This window comes from Aegilops tauschii, chromosome 6, assembly GCF_002575655.3.
Source record: "Aegilops tauschii subsp. strangulata cultivar AL8/78 chromosome 6, Aet v6.0, whole genome shotgun sequence".
Classification (NCBI taxonomy): Eukaryota; Viridiplantae; Streptophyta; class Magnoliopsida; order Poales; family Poaceae; genus Aegilops; species Aegilops tauschii.
In genome coordinates, this window is record NC_053040.3 from 142,177,365 (window position 1) to 142,198,709 (window position 21,345).

A 21,345-nucleotide genomic window follows, 5' to 3' on the forward strand; every position below is an offset into this window, starting at 1 on the left:
TCTCATGCACTCGACATTCACATGACACCACTAAGGGAATCACAACATACATACTATCAAAATATCGAACACATATCAAGTTCACATGATTACTTGCAACATGATTTCTCCCGTGACCTCAAGAACAAAAGAACTACTCACAAATGATAATCATGCTCAAGATCAGAGGGGTATTAAATAGCATATTGGATCTAAACATATAATCTACCACCAAATAAACCATATAGTAATCAACTACAAGATCTAATCAACACTACTAGTCACCCACAAGCACCAATCTATAATTCCGGTAATAAGATTGAAAACAAGGGGTGAACTAGGGTTTGAGATGAGATGGTGTTGTTGAAAATGTTGATGGAGATAGCCCTCCCCAAGATGGGAGAGTTGTTGGTGATGATGATGACGATGATTTCCCCCTCCGAGAGGGAAGTTCCCCCGGCGGAATCGCTCCACCGGAGGGCAAAAGTGCTCCTGCCCAAGTTCCGCCGCGACATGGCGGCACTCCGTCCCGAAAGTCCTCCCCTTATTTTTTTCTGGGTCAAAATGACTTATATACCAGAAGATGGGCACCGGAGGTGGGCCTGGGTGAGCACAGCCCACAGGGCACGCCTGGGATCCCTGGCGCGCCCAGGTGGGTTGTTCCCACCTGGTGGGCCCCCTCTGGTAGTTATTTGTTCCAATATTCGTCATATATTTGATAAAAAATCTCCATGAAGTTTCAGCTTGTTTGGAGTTGTGCAGAATAGGTGGCCAGACGTAGCTTTTCCAGGTCCAGATTTTCAGCTGCCGGAATTTTGCCTCTTTGTGTATACCTTGCATATTATGAGAGAAAAGGCATTATAATTACTCCAAAAAGCATTATTATGGATAAAAACATCATAAATAACAGTAGGAAAACATGATGCAAAATGGACATATCACATACCTAGTTCAATCTCGTTACTGGCAAGTCTCTTTACTCGTTCCGTGATGCATCATCTCATAACTAACTCATTAGTCACTTTTCTTGCAAGCTTCTTGTGATGTTGTATTACCGAGAGGGCCCAGAGATACCACTTCGATATATGGAGTGACAAAACCCAATCTTGATTCACTCCAACTCAACAGACACCTTCGGAGATACCTGTAGAGCATCTTTATGATCACCCAGTTATGTTGCGACGTTTGATAGCACACAAGGTATTCCTCCGGTATCGGGAGTTGCATGATCTCATGGTCGAAGAAACATGTATTTGAAATTAAGAAAGCAGTAGCAATAAACTGAACGATCATATGCTATGCTAACGGCTGGGTCTTGACCATCACATCATTCTCCTAATGATGTGATCCCGTTATCAAATGGCAACTCATGTCTATGGTTAGGAAACCTTAACCATCTTTGATCAACGAGCTAGTCTAGTATAGGCTCACTAGGGACACGGTATTTGTTTATGTATTCACACATGTATTTAAGTTTCCGGTCAATACAATTCTAGCATGAATAATAAACCTTTATCATGAATAAGGAAATATAATAATAACAACTTTATTATTGCCTCTAGGGCATATTTCCATCAATAGATGCATTTGGCTAACGACCTATTACTTCTATAAAGGATGTTGGAGTACCCGCCTCTTGGGGACCTCGTCACGCAAGAGTGCCCTCCACGTCGTCTGTTGAGCCTCCGCCTCACTTGGTTGGCTCCCTGGTGCCCTTACGGTTGTCCAATCTTCATGACTGCAACGAACCTGACAGGTCTGCCCTGGGGATCCATGACGTGTGGGTCGCAACCACAATTTGGGCCAGCTATCTTTGGTGGTTTTTTCGTAGCGTCCGCGTGCACACTGTCATGCGCGGCCTCGCATGAGACGGGCGAGGCCGGCTCCACCTGTCAGTGTCCTTCGACCTATGTCGGGTGGCGTCGCTCATGTTCGTGTGAGCCATGCACGCCTATACATCAGGGTTTGCGTGCGACCATCCAACCAGCCGACCAAGAGGACCCTCCGTGCTTTGAATTTCGTGGGCACCTCACACTGATGCCTCCTTGGCGCACTCCCATCCACCAGATCTCCACTATCGCCTCCTTGGCTAGTTTGCATTGTTGGTCCATGAAACATGGGCCGCGGGCATGGTCGAGGCCACCTCTCTGTGGGTTGTCGTGTTCCACTCGCATGCGTTGTCTCGCAACAGGTTAACCTGGTCTACCTGCCAGCGTCCGCATCCCCCCTACTAGGCCGGTTCATTCGCCCAACCCGGTGTGCCGTGTGCTCGGCTTGGCGTGTGACCGTCCACTCAGTCTGCCTTGAGGCCCATACGGCCAGGGGTTGTGACAGCGAAAGGCCAGGAAGTGAAAGCCCTCCACAGTCGAGAACGTGCGGACGGTTCGTGTCTTTGGCCTTGCACCGCACATGCTACCTCGCACGGTTGAGTCACGCATGTTGAGTCTCTTTGCCCCCTGCTGTTGGTGGGGGTATGGTGGTGCATTGTGAGGCGCTCTTCCTTCCATTTTGTCGTTGCCACCTCCTCTCTTCTCCCTCGCGACGCCCATCTCTGGTGCCTCTCTCATTCCCTTGGCCTCACCATCATGAGCCTGCATGAGGAGGAACCTGATCAGGATGACGGACAACAGTGGGGCACACGCCAGCCCTGTCGTTCGCTATCATGAGCTCTGCCCTGATACGTCCCCAACGTATCTATAATTTTTTTATTGTTCCATGCTATTTTATTATCAATCTTGGATGTTTTATAATCATTTTATAGTCATTTTGTATCATTTTTTGGTACTAACCTATTGACATAGTGCCAAGTGTGAGTTGTTGTTTTTTCCATGTTTTTTACATCACAGAAAATCAATACCAGATGGAGTCCAAATGCCACGAAACTCCACGATGATTTTTTATGGGCCGGATGGAATATGTTGGGCCCTGGTTGCACCTAGGGGGAGTCCTGAGGAGGGGACAACCCACAAGGGCGCTCCAGGAGGCCCAGACGCGCCCTGGTTGGTTGTGCCGACCTCGGGTGCCAGCCGGACAGCCTCTTTGATCTATAAATACCCCAAAATACCAGAACCCTAGGGGAGTCGACGAAATATTCATCCAGCCGCCGCAGAGTCCAGAACCACCAGATCCAATCTAGACACCATCTCGGATGGGGTTCACCACCTCCATTGGTGCCTCTCCGATGATGCGTGAGTAGTTCTTTGTAGACCTTCGGGTCCGTAGTTAGTATCTAGATGGCTCTCTCTCTCGCTGAATTCTCAATACAATGGTCTCTTGGAGATCCATATGATGTTACTCTTTTTGTGGTGTGTTTGTTGGGATCTGATGAACTTTGAGTTTATGATCAGTCATATCTTTTTATATCCATGAAAGTTATTTGAGTTTCTTTGATGTCTGATACGTCTTCCATCGTATCTACCTTTCCAAACACTTTTGCCCTTGTTTTGGACTCTAACTTGCATGATTTGAATGGAACTAACCCGGACTAACGCTGTTTTCAGCAGAATTGCCATGGTGTTATTTTTGTGCAGAAATAGAAGTTCTCGGAATGACCTGAAACTTCACGGAGAATATTTTTGGAATATATAAAAAAATATTGGCGAAAGAATCAAGACCAGGGGCCCCACACCCTGTCCACGAGGGTGGGGGCGCGCCTACCGCCTGGGCGCGCCCCCTGTCTCGTGGGCCCCCTGAGGCTCCACCGACCTCAACTCCAACTCTATATATTCACGTTCGGGGAGAAAAAAATCAGAGAGAATGATTCATCGCGTTTTACGATATGGAGCTGCCGCCAAGCCCTAATCTCTCTCGGGAGGGCTGATCTGGAGTCTGTTCGGGGCTCCGGAGAGGGGAATCCGTCGCCGTCGTCATCATCAACCATCCTCCATCACCAATGTCATGATGCTCACCGCCGTGCGTGAGTAATTCCATCATAGGCTTGATGGACGGTGATGGGTTGGATGAGATTTATCATGTAATCGAGTTAGTTTTGTTAGGGTTTGATCCCTAGTATCCACTATGTTCTGAGATTGATGTTGCTATGACTTTGCTATGCTTAATGCTTGTCACTAGGGCCCGAGTGCCATGAATTCAGATCTGAACCTATTATGTTTTCATGAATATATGTGAGTTCTTAATCCTATCTTGCAAGTCATTAGTCACCTACTATGTGTTATGATCCGGTAACCCCGAAGTGACAATAATCGGGACCACTCCTGGTGATGACCGTAGTTTGAGGAGTTCATGTATTCACTAAGTGTTAATGCTTTGGTCCGGTACTCTATTAAAAGGAGGCCTTAATATCCCTTAGTTTCCAATAGGACCCCGCTGCCACGGGAGGGTAGGACAAAAGATGTCATGCAAGTTCTTTTCCATAAGCATGTATGACTATATTCAGAATACATGCCTACATTACATTGATGAACTGGAGCTAGTTCTGTGTCACCCTATGTTATAACTGGTGCATGAGGAATCGCATCCGACATAATTATCCGTCACTGATCCAATGCCTACGAGCTTTTCACATATTGATCTTTGCTTAGTTACTTTTCCGTTGCCACTATTACAATTACTACAAAACTTCTATTGTTACTTTTGCCACTATTACCGTTACTTCCATACTACTTTGCTACTAAATACTTTGCTGCAGATATTAAGTTTTCCAGGTGTGCTTGAATTGACAACTCAACTGCTAATACTTGAGAATATTCTTTGGCTCCCCTTGTGTCGAATCAATAAATTTGGGTTGAATACTCTACCCTCGAAAACTGTTGCGATCCCCTATACTTGTGGGTTATCAAGACTATTTTCTGGCACCATTGCCGGGGAACATAGCTCTATTCTTTGAGTCACTTGGGATTTGTATCTGCTGATCACTATGAGGAACTTGAAAGATGAAAAAACTAAGATTTATCCCTCAACTACGAGGGGAGGTAAGGAACTGCCATCTAGCTCTGCACTTGATTCACCTTCTGTTATGAGTAAATTTGCAACACCTACACATGCTATTGATTCTAATAGGTCGCATGTTATTGATGATCCCACTTCTGCTATGCATGATACTTATGATGAAACTACTTCTATGCTTGATACTACTGTGTCATTAGGTGAATTTCTTGATGAACAACTTGCTAGGGCTACAGAGAATGAAATTATTGAAACTGATATATTGATGAAAGTGATGATGAAGATTCTCCCCCTAGATATGAATTGCCTATTGTGCCTGAGGGTTATGTTATAGATGAAGAAACTACTAGAGATTTTCTTGCTTGCAATGATAGATATGATCTTAAGAAATTATTAGCTAAGCTGAAATAAAAATCTTTGAATGCTAGAATGAAATATGACCCTGCTCTTGCTACTTCACCTATCTGTATTTCCGATAAGGATTATGATTTCTCTGTCGACCCTGAGATAATTACTTTGGTTGAATCTGATCCTTTTTATGGCTATGAATCAGAAACTGTTGTGGCACATCTTACTAAATTAAATGATATAGCCACCCTGTTCACTAATGAGGAAAAAATTCGTTACTACTATATCCTTAAGCCATTTCCGTTCTCATTAAAGGGTGATGCTAAAACATGGTTTAATTCTCTTGATCCTGGTTGTGTGCGTAGTTCCCAGGATATGATTTATTACTTCTCTGCTAAATATTTCCCTGCTCATAAGAAACAAGCTGCTTTAAGGGAAATATATAATTTTGTGCAAATTGAAGAAGAGAGTCTCCCACAAGCTTGGGGGAGGCTTCTCCGATTACTTAATGCTTTGCCTGATCATCCTCTCAAGAAAAATGAAATACTTGATATCTTTTATAATGGACTAACCGATGCTTCCAGAGACCACCTGGATAGTTGTGCTAGTTGTGTTTTCAGGGAAAGAACTATTGATCAAGTTGAATTGCTATTGAATAATATGTTGAGTAATGAAAATGATTGGACACTTCCTGAACCAACTCCTAAACCAACTCCGAAGAAAAGGGGTATTATATTTCTCAGTCCTGAAGATATGCAAGAGGCAAAGAAATCTATGAAAGAAAAAGGTATTAAAGCTGAAGATGTTAAGAATTTACCACCTATTGAAGAAATACATGGTCTTGATAACCCGACATAGGTAGTAAACGTAAATTCTCTCTATAGATATGATAAAGCTGAAATACCGTCTACTAAGTTTGCTAGCCAATGCTTGGATGAGTTTGATGACTTTATGGTTAAACAAGAAAACTTCAATGCTTATGTTGGTAGACAATTGAAACAAAATGCTTATATGATTGAACACTTGAGTGATTATATGTCTAGCGTTAAAGGTGAACTTAAACTCATTAGTAAACATGCTTCTATGGTTACCACTCAAGTAGAACAAGTGCTTAAGGCTCAAAATGATTTGCTCAATGAATTAAATAATAAGAAAAATGATAATGTTGTTAGAGTTATGACTAGAGGGGGTAAAATGACTCAGGAACCTTTGTATCCTGATGGCCACCCTAAGAGAATTGAGCAAGATTCTCAGAGAACTAATGTTGATGCACCTAGTCCTTCTAAGAAGAAGAAAAAGAAAAATGATAGGACTTTGCATGCTTCTAGTGAACCTGTTGTTGACACACCTGAGGATCCCAATGATATTTCTATTTCTGATGCTGAAACGCAATCTGGTGATGAACATGAACCTAGTGATAATATTAATTATGATGTTCATGTTGATGCTCAACCTAGCGATAACAATGATGTAGAGATTGAACCTGCTGTTGATCTTGATAACCCACAATCAAAGAATCAACGTTATGATAAGAGAGACTTCATTGCTAGGAAGCACAGTAAAGAAAGAGAACCATGGGTTCAGAAACCCATGCCTTTTCCTCCTAAACCATCCAAGAAAAAGGATGATGAGGATTTTGAGCGCTTTGCTGAAATGATTAGACCTATCTTTTTGCGTATGCGTTTGACTGATATGCTTAAAATGAATCCTTATGCTAAGTACATGAAAGATATTGTTACAAATAAAAGAAAGATACCGGAAGCTGAAATTTCCACCATGCTTGCTAATTATACTTTTAAAGGTGGAATACCTAAGAAACTAGGAGATCCAGGAGTACCAACTATACCATGCTCCATTAAAAGAAACTATGTTAAAACTGCTTTATGTGATCTTGGAGCCGGTGTTAGTGTTATGCCTCTCTCTTTATATCATAGACTTGATTTGAATAAGTTGACACCTACTGAAATATCTTTGCAAATGGCCGATAAATCAACTGCTATACCTGTCGGTATTTGTGAGGATGTGCTTGTTGTGGTTGCAAACGTTACTATTTTAACGGACTTTGTTATTCTTGATATTCCCGAGGACGATAGTATGTCTATTATTCTTGGTAGACCCTTTTTGAATACTGAAGCGGCTGTTCTTGATTGCAACAAAGGCAATGTCACTTTTCATGTTAATGGTAATGAGCATACGGTACACTTTCCGAGGAAACAACCTCAAGTCCACAGTATCAATTCTATTGGAAAAATTCCAACTATTACTATTGGAGGTTTTGAATTTCCTCTTCCTGCTGTCATGAGAAATATGATATCCTTATTGTTGGGGATGTGCATATCCCCGTTGAGATAACCTAGTGCTATTCGAAAATTCTCCGGTTTCATGCGATTTGGAATGAGTTTGTTAACAAGACTTGATCAACCTTGTTAATTGATTCCTTTTGATGAGCATGAGATGGATGAAGTTAGAAAGCACAACTCTCTATACCCTCCTTTCACTTTCTGTTATTTAGATTAAATAAAGCAAAAATAGTATTTTCTGTGTGTTTTCTGAATTATCCTTGCAATAAAAAATACCCCAAAAAAAAGTTCTCCAAATGTCCCGAAATTGAAATATGATTTTTTGTAGAATATTTAAGAATATCTGGAACTGAGAACACACCAGAGGGGGCAACCGCCTGGCCATGAGGGTGCAGGGCGCGCCCCTTGCCTCGTGGGCCCCACGTGGCCCCCTTCACTTATTCCAGCACCCACACACTTCGTCTTCCTCCAGAAAAAATCACCACACAGCTCAAACTCGTATTCTACTCGTTTTGCTGCGATTTTCGATCTCCTTGCTCAAAGCTCCACTCACAAAACTGCTTTGGGGGATTGTTCTTCGGTATGTGACTCCTCCAATGGTCCAATTAGTTTTTCTAGTGCTTTATTTATTGCAAATTTTTGTTGCTTAGGTGACCCTGTTCTTGAGCTTGCATGTCAAATTTATTTGGTCCCAAGTAGTTCTAATGCATGATATAGTCTCTAGGCACTTGTGGGGGTAGTTTCTATCAATCTTGTTGAGTTTGATTCACTTTTATTTTGAGTCACTAAAAATTTCAGAAAATTCCAGAAAATGATGAAGAGATTATTGAGGGCCTCTTCGAGCCGAAGCTCGAAGGATAAGCAAAGTGAAGAGAATAAGAAGCCCAAATATAATCTTCCTCGCACCGCAAAAGTTCGTCCATGTGAATAGCCTTGTGATGAGTTCTTGAGAGCAGCCGGGATTCATGATGATTTTTATTATTTGGCTAAGAATGCGGGCCTCGTCGACTTCCTCCGCGACCAGCGCGAACAGTATCTCCTCCTCACTAATATTTTCATGCAAAATTTTCATTTCCATGCTAGGAGATCGCCACCTTCGGTGGATTTTTATTTATATGATGAGTTTAAGGAGATGTCACTTTATGATTTTTGTGTGGTTTGCAAGTTACCCTTTACGGGCAGCATAGAGGAACCACATCATAATGATGTGGAAGGGTTTATTGATATGATTGTTGTAGAGGAAACGAGGAAGGTTTCCGATGCAAGAATCACTAGCATACATTTTCCTGTTCTGCGTTACTTTGCAATATTTGCTAGTAGATGCTTAATTGGTCGTGGGAACAGTGGAAACCTTAGTGCCCCTGGTATTTTTATTTTGTGCCATGCCTTGTTTCGTGATACTACTTTCAGTTTAGGCTCTATTGTTGCTAAACGGATAAATCTGAACCGTACAAAGGGTCCCATCTTTGGAGGCATCTTTGCTTCGCGCCTTGCTACACACTTTAACATACCTATCAAGCATTATGAGAAAGAGGAAAAGTTGTTGCCTCCTATTTTTCTAGATTATAAGAGTATGGTAGCACATGAGTTTATTGTTAAAGATAAGAAGAAGATGCTTAAGTATAAATTGATATTTGATAAAATTTATCATGAGATTATTACCTTGCCTGCGCCCTTTTTGTTTAACATATTTTCAAGCACATACCTCATTTTGCCGGAGGCCGTTCATGCATACTTGAGCGTGACACCTGCTCCAGAGGCTGAGCCGGAGCCACCACTTGACCCTTATCGGCAGTCTGTTTATCAGTGGGATCCGGAGGAGCTCGCCAACCAGTGCCACCCCGAGGATCCTCCTCAGTACACTGGAGAGGACCACTTTGATCCATGGGCATAGACCAACTTAGGCACAAGCCTAAACTTGGGGGAGTACGTATTTCTCACCGAGATTCCATTCATGTTCACACACTCATTCTAGTTGTCGGTGCTCATACTTTTTCATTGTACTATCCATGCTAGTTTATTTTCTTTTCTAAGTCTTCTTCTTGTGTGTTTGAAAAACCTTAAGAAAAAACCAAAAAATTAGTTGTAGCTTTTAGCTAGCTTACTTTCCATACCTGTAGTAGTAGTAATTAAAAGAAAACCCAAAAAGATTTCTCATTCTTCTTTTGCTTGTTGGGAGCTTTCCCGTGTAAATTGTTTATTTATTTTCTTGTTCTTTGGGGGTTGAGAGGAGAAGACCATGATGAAAATGTTGAAGTGGCTCTTATATGCATTATTGTTGATTTAACCAAGAGCCCATATTACCTTGTCTTCTCCTGTGTATTAAATGCTTGCAGATTCCAGCTTAGTCCAATGCACGTGCACTATTATTATTATCCACACCGTTTGGTCGTGCAAGTGAAAGGCAATAATGACGATATATGATGGACTGATTGAGATGAGAGAAGCTGGTATGAACTCGACCTCTTTTTTTTGTAAATATGATTAGTTCATCGTTCTTGATTCAGCCTATTATGAACGAAACATGTTTGCAATGACAATTAGAGATTATAGTTGCTTATGCCATGCTTAATTAGCTAGGAGTTTATAATGGTCTACCTTGCGTGCCAACATGCTATTAAAATGGTTGTGATGTGGTATGATAGGGTGATATCCTCCTTTGAACGATTCAAGTGGCTTGACTTGGCACATGTTCACGCATGTAGTTGAAACAAAATCAACATAGCCTCCACGATATGAATGTTCATGGTGAATTATATCCTACTCATGCTTGCACTTAGTGTTGATTAATTTTAATGCATGTAAATGACTGTTGTCGCTCTCTAGTTGGTCGCTTCCCAGTCTCTTTCTAGCCTTCACTTGTACTAATCGGGAATACTGCTTGTGCATCCACTTCCATAAACCCCAAAGTTATTCCATATGAGTCCACCATACCTTCCTATATGCGGTATCTACCTGCCGTTCCAAGTAAATTTGTATGTGCCAAACTCTAAACCTTCAAATGAAATTCTGTTTTGTATGCTCGAATAGCTCATGTATCAACTAGGGTTGTCTATAGCTTCCATGCTAGGTGGGTTATTCTCACGAGGAGTGGACTCCGCTCCTCACTCACGAGAAAATGGCTGGTCACCGGGATGCCCAGTCCCATGCTCAAACCAAATCAAAATAATTGCAAACAAAACTCCCCCGGGACTGTTGTTAGTTGGAGGCACCCGTTGTTTCGGGCAAGCCATGGATTGATGCTTGTTGGTGGAGGGGGAGTATAAACTTTACCATTCTGCTTGGGAACCGCCTATAATGTGTGTAGCATGGAAGATATCGAGATCTCTCGGTTGTTATGTTGACAATGAAAGTATGCCGCTCAAAATATTATTTATCTCTATTTCAAAATTGAGCTCTGGCACCTCTACAAATCCCTGCTTCCCTCTGCGAAGGGCCTATCTATTTACTTTTATGTTGAGTCATCACCCTCTTATTAAAAAGCACCAGTTGGAGAGCACTGATGTCATTTGCATGCATCACTATTAGTTTGCATTGAGTATGACTGGATCTCTTTTACCATGAATTACAATGTTTAGTCAGTCCTTGATCTTCAGAGGTGCTCTGCATTTATGTTTTGTGGTCTCAGAAAGGGCTAGCGAGATACCATCTTGTTATATCATATTATGATTGTTTCGAGAAAGTGTTGTGATCCGAGATTTATTATTATTGCTCGCTAGGTGATTATGCCATTGATATGAGTAAATATGAGACCTAAAGGTTATTGTGAATATGGTTAGTTCATAATCTTTGCTGAAAACTTGAATGCTGGCTTTACATATTTACAACAACAAGAACAAACAGAGTCTGTAAAAGTTTTTCTTTATCACTTTCAGTTTATCAACTGAATTGCTTGAGGACAAGCAAAGGTTTAAGCTTGGGGGAGTTGATACGTCTCCATCGTATCTACTTTTCCAAACACTTTTGCGCTTGTTTTGGACTCTAACTTGCATGATTTGAATGGAACTAACACGGACTGACGCTGTTTTCAGCAGAATTGCCATGGTATTATTTTTGCGCGGAAATAAAAGTTCTCGGAATGACCTGAAACTTCACGGAGAATATTTTTCGAATATATAAAAAATACTGGCGAAAGAATCAAGACCAAAGGGTCCACACCCTGTCCACGAGGGTGGGGGCACGCCTACCCCCCTTGGGCACGCCCCCCTGTCTCGTGGGCCCCCTGAGGCTCCACCGACCTCAACTTCAACTCTATATATTCACGTTCGGGGAGAAAAAAAATCAGAGAGAAGGATTCATCGCGTTTTACGATACGGAGCCGCCGCCAAGCCCTAATCTCTCTCGGGAGGGCTGATCTGGAGTCTGTTCGGGGCTCCGGAGAGGGGAATCCGTCGCCGTCGTCATCATCAACCATCCTCCATCACCAATTTCATGATGCTCACCGCCGTGTGTGAGTAATTCCATCATAGGCTTGATGGACGATGATGGGTTGGATGAGATTTATCATGTAATCGAGTTAGTTTTGTTAGGGTTTGATCCCTAGTATCCACTATGTTCTGAGATTAATGTTGCTATGACTTTGCTATGCTTAATGCTTGTCACTAGGGCCCGAGTGCCATGAATTCAGATCTGAACCTATTATGTTTTCATGAATATATCCATGAATATATGTGAGTTCTTAATCCTATCTTGCAAGTCATTAGTCACCTACTATGTGTTATGATCCGGTAACCCCGAAGTGACAATAATCGGGACCACTCCCGGTGATGACCGTAGTTTGAGGAGTTCATGTATTCACTAAGTGTTAATGCTTTGGTCCGGTACTCTATTAAAAGGAGGCCTTAATATCCCTTAGTTTCCAATAGGACCCCGCTGCCACGGGAGGGTAGGACAAAAGATGTCACGCAAGTTCTTTTCCATAAGCACGTATGACTATATTCAGAATACATGCCTACATTACATTGATGAACTGGAGCTAGTTCTGTGTCACCCTATGTTATAACTGGTGCATGAGGAATCGCATCCGACATAATTATCCATCACTGATCCAATGCCTACGAGCTTTGCACATATTGATCTTTGCTTAGTTACTTTTCCGTTGCCACTGTTACAATTACTACAAAACTGCTACTGTTACTTTTGCCACTGTTACCGTTACTTCCATACTACTTTGCTACTAAATACTTTGCTGCAGATATTAAGTTTTCCAGGTGTGGTTGAATTGGCAACTCAACTGCTAATACTTGAGAATATTCTTTGGCTCCCCTTGTGTCGAATCAATAAATTTGGGTTGAATACTCTACCCTCGAAAACTGTTGCGACCCCTATACTTGTGGGTTATCATTGTCTTATATGCATGATCTCTTATAGCCTCGTATTTCTTCTCCAATATTTGGGTTTTGTTTGGCCAACTTGATCTATTTATCTTGCAATGGGAAGAGGTGCCCGGTAGTGGGTTCGATCTTACGGTGCTTGATCCCAGTGACAGAAAGGGAAACAACACGTATGTATCGTTGCTACTAAGGATAAAAAGATGGGATCTGTATCTAGGCAATAGATAAACGGATCTTGTCTACATCATGTCATCGTTCTTATTGCATTACTCTGTTTTTTCATGAACTTAATACATTAGATGCATGCTGGATAGCGATCGATGTGTGGAGTAATAGTAGTAGATGCAGGCAGGAGTCGGTCTACTAATCTTGGACGTAATGCCTATGTAATGATCATTGCCTGGATATCGTCATAATTATTTGAGTTTCTATCAATTGCCCAACAGTAATTTGTTTACCCACCATTTGCTATCTTTCTCGAGAGAAGCCATTAGTGAAACCTACGGCCCCCGGGTTTTCTTCCTCATATATTTGCTTGCGATCTACTTTTCCTTTGCATTTTTATTCAGATCTATTAAACCAAAAATACTTTGCTACACTTTATTTTATTTGTGATCTATTATTCCAATCTATTACAAATTTCTGGCATCGTTACCCGAAAGGGATTGACAACCCCTTTAACACGTCGGGTTGCGAGGTGTTGTTATTTGTGTGCAGGTGTTGTTTACGTTGTGTTGCTTGGTTCTCCTACTGGTTCGATAACCTTGGTTTCTTCACTAAGGGAAATATCTATCGTCGCTGTGCTGCATCATCCCTTCCTCTTTGGGGAAATACCGACGTAGTCCTAGCAGACAGGAGCTTTTCTGGCGCTATAGTCAGAGAGCGATCAAAAGGAATTTCTGGCGCCTTTGCCGGGGAGGATCTTCAACATAACCAGGTTCCTAATCACAAATCTCATCTCCTCGCAATTTACATTATTTGCCATTTGCCTCTCGTTTTCCTCTCCCCCACTTCACAAAAATTTGCTATTTTATTCGCCCTATTTTTCGTTCGCCTTTTTCTCGTCAGATCTCTTGGTTGCTATCTACTTGTGTTACCATGTACCTTCTATATGCTTGCATCTTCGCTTGCTAAAAATCTATTGATATGGATCCCCATCCACTTGCTAATCTTTTTAAAAGATCCAATCACAATGAACCGATTGCTAGTGAGTTGGGTGCACTAGATTATATTTGTGAAGTTTTGCTTGAGATTCGTGAATCTGAAAATTGTGATGAAGAAATTTATGAAGTGATTCATGATAGCTCCTTGAATGAAAAGCATGATTGCAATAATTTTACTATAAATTCTATTAATGTCAATTGTGCTAATAATATGCAAAACCCCAAGCTTGGGGATGCTTGTTTTGTTATGTCTGCTACTTATTGCAATGATAATGATTGCGGTGATAATGTTTCTTATGATCTTGAAAATTTATTTAAGCCTCATAATGAATATGTTTGCGATAATATTGAAAGTGGGTTTGGAAGAGTGTCAACTTTAGCTAAAATTAATCCCACACATTTGGAGAGTGTTCAATCTTATGAATTTTTTTATGAAAGTAGGTTTGCAGAGGTCATCACTTTATTTGATGATCCCACTATTTTGGAAGAGTGTCAACTTTGCATGCATGTGGATCATAAAGAGAAAAATTTATATGATAGTCATATTATTGAATTTGACTATGATCCTACATATAATTATTATGAGAGAGGAAAATATGGTTGTAGAAAATTTCATGTTATTAAGTTTCCTCTCGTTGTGTTGAGATTGTCAATGTTTATTCCTCTCCTTTGCATATGCTAGATATTTCTTGTCTTGATTATTTTTTTTCCTATAAAATTCCTATGCATAGGAAGTATGTTAGACTTAAATGTGTTTGTCACATGTTTCATGATGCTCACTTTGGGTTTCAATTATTATCTGTTGTGTGAGCATCGTTGAAATATTATGCCTAGCTAAGGGCGTAAAACTATAGCGCTTGTTGGGAGGCAACCCAATGACTAAATTTTATTTTTGCTTTTTTCTTTCTGTTCTTGAGTGTTAGCAAAATTATGATACTGTTATGATTGTGTTTTTTGTGTTTTAATTAGTGTTTGTGCCAAGTAGAACCAATAGGATCTTCTTGGGTGATAGTTGTTTGATCTTGCTGAAAAAGACAGAAACTTTGTGCTCACGAAAATAATTGTTAAAAATCACCAGAACGTGATAAAATGCCAATTCTTTTTGAAGAAGATCAATATACAAATTATCCAAGTTGTCCTAGTTTTTCAGAATTTTTTGAATTCCAGAAGTATTCGAACAAATCAGATTGCTACAGATTGTTCTGTTTTGACAGATTCTGTTTTCTTTGTGTTGTGGGCTTATTTTGATGGCTCTATGGTTTTCTTTGATGAGTTTTTGCCATAGAAAAATTGTAATACAGTAGATAAAATACAAAAACTAAAGAAGAATTGGTTTGATACAGCACTTATAGTAGTGAGTTATTTTTCTTACACTAACGTATCTCACGAAGGTTTTGTTGAGTTTTGTGTGATTGAAGTTTTCAAGTTTTGGGTTATCTTACGATAGATGAAAGAAGGATAGAAGAGCCTAAGCTTGGGGATGACCCGGCATCCCAAGCTATTATCCAAGAATGAGCAACCAACTAAGCTTGGGGATGCCCCCGAGTGGCATCCCCTCTTTCTTCTAACGACCATCGGTATTTTATTCGAAACTATATTTTTATTCGTCACATGATATGTGTTTTGCTTGGAGCGTCTTGTATGATATGAGTCTTTGCTTGTTTTATTTTGTGTTTTAAGTCATCAATCCTTGCTGGACACACCTATTTGTGAGAGCCAAAATTATGTCATGACTTGTTAGAATTGCTCTCTATGCTTCACTTAAATTTTTATGAGCAATGGACTTGCTCTCTTGCTTCACTTAGATTTATTTGAGAGTTAGTAAAATTTTGAAGAAATTCTCTCTTGCTTCACTTAGATTATTTTGAGAGAAAGAAATTTTGTTATGCTCATGATCTTCACTTATATTTGTTTGAGCTTATGAAAAGCAACACATGAAAATTAGTCCCAAAGTGATAGATATCCAAGAAGGATAAAGAAAAAGAAAAAAAAATGTCATGAAGATCATTGGACAAAATAAACTTGATTCTTAGTAATAGTTTTGAGATATGATGATGTGATATGTGAGTTATGTTGATGAGTAATTGTGCTCTAGTAAGAATATTGGTGTTAAGGTTTGTGATTCCCTATGCATGCACGAAAGTCAATAATCATGCAATGAAAATTATATCCTACTTGTGGTGCATTATTCGGTGTTAATTATGCTTAATGCTTGCTTATGATATTATTCGTTTCTTGGTTGGTCGCTTCCCAATCTTTTGCTAGCCTTCACTTTGCACCAAGTATGATCTCTACTTGTGCATCCAAAATCCTTTAAACCAGTTTTTCCACATGAGTCCACTATATCTATATGCGGTATTCTTTTGCCGTTCTAAGCAAATTTGCATGTGCCATCTCTAATTTTCAAAATAAACTTCTCTTTTGTGTGTTTGTTTCGCTCGCGGAACGGTAACGGGTGGCTAACATTTTCCATGTTGGATGTGTTATTCTCACGGTGAGTGTTTATTCACTTGCCATTGCACGAGAGTAAGGCAAAGGTCTTAGGGATGCCCAGTCCCGAAATGCAAAAATTAATTTACTTTATGTTGTCAAATAATAAATTCCTTGGGAAGTGTTGGTATGGAGGGCACCCGTGGATACGGTTAGTCATGGAAAGTGAAAGTATGGTGGAAAAAGGAATAAACTTTATTTTCTATTTGGGAACCGCCTATGGCATATCTAGCATGGAAAGTGTTGGAAACTCTAAGTCGTTTTCGTTGGTGGGATGGATACACCTCCCAAAATGTTTTTATCTCTAATTTTTTCGCTTTGAGCTCTGACACCTCTACAAATCCCTACTTCCCTCTGCGAAGGGCCTTTCTTTTACTTTATGCAATTTTTCTTTTGAAATTTGAGTCTCCATCTTCTCTCATAAAAAGCACCAACTAGGAGGCAATATGATCATACTTAAGTATTGGGTGTAGTTAATATTCGAGTGTGTTCCATGAATGGATCAATGTTTGAGCATGATGGGCTAGGGATAACTTATTTTAGCGTTGAGATTTGAAAGACATGGTTGCTTGTTGATATGCTTGAGTATCTAAATTATTATGTCAAAACTAGACTATTGCTTTGAATCACATAAAAGTCCAAATGTCCATGCTATAAAGAAAAGAATATGATATGACATGATAAACACCGCTCTGCATCAAAAATTCTGTTTTTATAACTTACCTACTCGAGGAAGAGCAGGAGTTAAGCTTGAGGATGCTGATACGTCTCCAACGTATCTATAATTTTTTACTGTTCCATGCTGTTTTATTATCAATCTTGAATGTTTTATAATCATTTTATAGTCATTTTATATCATTTTTTGGTACTAACCTATTGACATAGTGCCAAGTGTTAGTTGTTGTTTTTTCCATGTTTTTTACATCGCAGAAAATCAATACCAGACGGAGTCCAAATGACACGAAACTCCACGATGATTTTTTATGGGCCAGATGGAAGATGTTGGGCCCTAGTTGCACATGGGGGAGTCCCGAGGAGGGGTCAACCCACCAGGGCGCGCCAGGAGGCCCAGGCGCGCCCTGGTGGGTTGTGCCCACCTCGGGTGCCCCTCGGACCGCCGCTTTGATCTATAAATACCCCAAAAATACCAGAACCCTAGGAGAGTCGATGAAATATTCATCCAGCCGCCGCAGAGTCCAGAACCACCATATCCAATCTAGAAACCATCTCGGATGGGGTTCACCACCTCCATTGGTGCCTCTCCGATGATGCGTGAGTAGTTCTTTGTAGACCTTCGGGTCCGTAGTTAGTAGCTAGATGGCTCTCTCTCTCCCTCTCTCTCTCTCTCTTGCTAAATTCTCAATACAATGGTCTCTTGGAGATCCATATGATGTAACTCTTTTTGTGGTGTGTTTGTTGGGATCTGTTGAACTTTTAGTTTATAATCAGTCATATCTTTTTATATCCATGAAAATTATTTGAGTTTCTTTGATCTCTTATATGCATGATCTCTTACAGCCTCGTATTTCTTATCCGATATTTGGGTTTTGTTTGGCCAACTTGATCTATTTATCTTGCAATGGGAAGAGGTGCCCGGTAGTGGGTTCGATCTTACGGTGCTTGATCCCAGTGACAGAAAGGGAAACAACACGTATGTATCGTTGCTACTAAGGATAAAAAGATGGGATCTATATCTACGCAATAGATAAATGGATCTTGTCTACATCATGTCATCGTTCTTATTGCATTACTCCATTTTTCCATGAAATTAATACACTAGATGCATGCTGGATAGCGGTCGATGTGTGGAGTAATAGTAGTAGATGCAGGCAGGAGTCGGTCTACTAATCTTGGACGTGGTGCCTATGTATGATCATTGTCTGGATATCGTCATAATTATTTGAGGTTCTATCAATTGCCCAACAGTAATTTGTTTACCCACCGTTTGCTATCTTTCTCGAGAGAAGCCACTAGTGAAACCTACGGCCCCCGGGTCTACTTCCTCATATATTTGCTTGCGATCTACTTTTCCTTTGCATTTTTATTCAGATCTATTAAACCAAAAATACAAAAATACTTTGCTGCATTTTATTTTATTTGCTATCTATTATTCCAATCTATTGCAAATTTCTGGCATCATTACCCGAAAGGGATTGACAACCCCTTTGACACGTCGGGTTGCGAGGTGTTGTTATTTGTGTGCAGGTGTTGTTTACGTTGTGTTGCTTGGTTCTCCTACTGGTTCGATAACCTTGGTTTCTTCACTGAGGGAAATACCTACCGTCGCTGTGTTGCATCATCCCTTCCTCTTTGGGGAAATACCGACGTAGTCCTAGCAGACAGGAGCTTTTCTGGCGCTATAGTCAGAGAGCGATCATGCCCTCTTCTTCATGTGCGGTAATTAGTGTGGCTCTGCTTCCTCCCTCGCCTGGACCGACGTTATCTATTCCCGAGCTTGGTCTTGTGTAGCACCACAAACTCGTTCTACCCTCTTCCTAACATCATATTCATGGCCTCTAAGTACGCAGGTGAGTCCCCAACCATCTCTCCCCCCCCCCCCCCCCTACAATTTCTGGAATCGGGAGCGGAAGAAGCGGCAGGCAGTTTCAGAGATGGGCGGCGAGAGGTCTCGGCCAACTTTATTGTGTATGTTTTCTTGGCATGGGTAAGGCTCACGTTCTGCGGGCGATCCATAGAGACACATCGCTTGTGAACAAAGAAAAGTTACCTGCGATGAAAACAAGTTTCATATAGTTTGCTTAGCTTTTTTGTTGTCTTTGTCGTTTGCGTCACGGGCGCAAACAGTTGTTCGCAACAATCACCTTTTATTATGTTGTTCCATCCATTGTTTTTTACAGCTAATAGCTATAAAATTGTAGAGTGCATGTGCCAGCATGAATTTAAAGGTCCCATGAGAAGTGCACCATTGCAGGTTGCCAATCCATAAATCATTGAAACACAATCCATACATCTTGCTTTGCCTCTCCGTTACATATGGCTATGTTTTTTTTTCAAGACAAGCAAAACCAATTGAGCCAAGCTAAACTAACATCATATTGTATACTTTCATGTTAGAGGCGTGTGAAGCCCACATGGCAGGTTGTAAAACTATCGGGGCTAGCTGGTTGTGGAGTCTACCTTTGCCGACCCATCCTTTGTCGTCATAACCCCTGGTTGGATGGCCCTCATGACCGTCTTGAGTGCGTTGGTCCCTGTGTGATGGGTGTGGAGCTGCTTTCACCACCCGGAAGTTGCCATTGCGGTCCCTGGTTGGATGGCGTGTTTTGGAACATTTCCCCGTCTTTTGGACGACGTGATCTAGCCGGCTGGCATGTTTCACGCGCGTGCTTGTGTGTGTGCATGCGGGCGCCCTCTACTCGTGCTCTTCCCCTAGATTAGTTGATCATTTCGTTCAGCTTACTTCTGCTCATGTCCTGTCGGGTGATGTCGGTTTGTGTGCCATCGCGTCCCCTGGCCGGATGACGTATTTTGGAATGTCTGTCCGGTTTGAATGTTCCGGTCTAGCCAGATGGCGTGTCTTGGAATTTCTGCTCAACCTTTGAACGTTGTCGTCTGGCCTAATGGCGTGCTTTGGAATGTTTGCCTAGCCTTTGGATGTTGTTATTTGATGGGTTGGCGTGTGTGTTGCACGTGCTCGCAGACACACTCTTCTCCAACCTGTGAATCAAGTTCGCTTGTTTCCTTGTGCTCATGTGGTTCCAGGTTGGAGTGGCTGGTTCTGATGGTTGAGATCATTTGTTGTGGGGGTGTGGCTATACCCCGTTGCCGGGTTTCCCTAGCCAGACCTCTTTCGTCTGTCTGTTTGTTTGGAAATGCCCTGCCGAGCAGTCTGCTCGATGACTACCAACAATACACCTAAAATCGTAGCAATGCCATTTGTTTTTTGTGTTAATGATGTAAAGGATCGGCATTGTAAATAAGGGTGTAGTCTGCGGTAACAGTTACATTTAAACTCGCGGTTATTTTGGCAGTTTCAAGATCAAGAAAGTCTGGAGCATGAAAAAAATCTAACAGATTATTCACCTGCTCAAGCCAATGGCCTATGTATTGGCAAAGAAAGCCATGAGAAACTATCATCATAATATATCATTAGTAAATACATGGCAAATACAAATGCAATACGAACATAGTCACTTGCAGACGATTCACAAAAAACATACTTCAAATAGTTCACCTAACTGCTCGGTTGCATCTGTTTTTTTGCCTGTTTGCAGATCATTGGTAAAATATGTTGTTCACAAGTTGCTTGGCTTCTTGGCTCTAATTGGTCTTTGCGCCAATGGCTCAATGAGTCATCTAGTAGATATAAGGATGTAATGCATATGTGCAATCATAAAAGTATGGTAAACTATAAACACTACAATTTAATCGATACGGAATAATAATTTGTTGATCACACTTAAGCTACTTTGTAGAGATGCCACTACTGAAACTATGAATCCGGCCGTTTATTCCTCATAAATAGAACCTTGTTTACTTTCTTTTCAGTTCTTTAATATTCTAATTTCAATTTCATTTGCAAATAAAAATCAATTTCACACACTCGATAAGTCAATCCTTGTAACTACATGAAAGGGCATTTCCCTACCAAAGTGATTTTGGTGTTGATGGCAACGCAATTTGCAAACTAACAGTGTGCTTAAACTACACATACATTAGATATGGTAATTTGATCTCGACGGACGTGTGGTGAGCAGCTACTAGCCATTGAATACTGCCCTCAGAGGAGCTCTGGCGGCCATGACCCTGATTCGACATTTGCGGCTGGGATTCGGCGGCGTGACAGAGCAGTGCAGATAAGCGGTC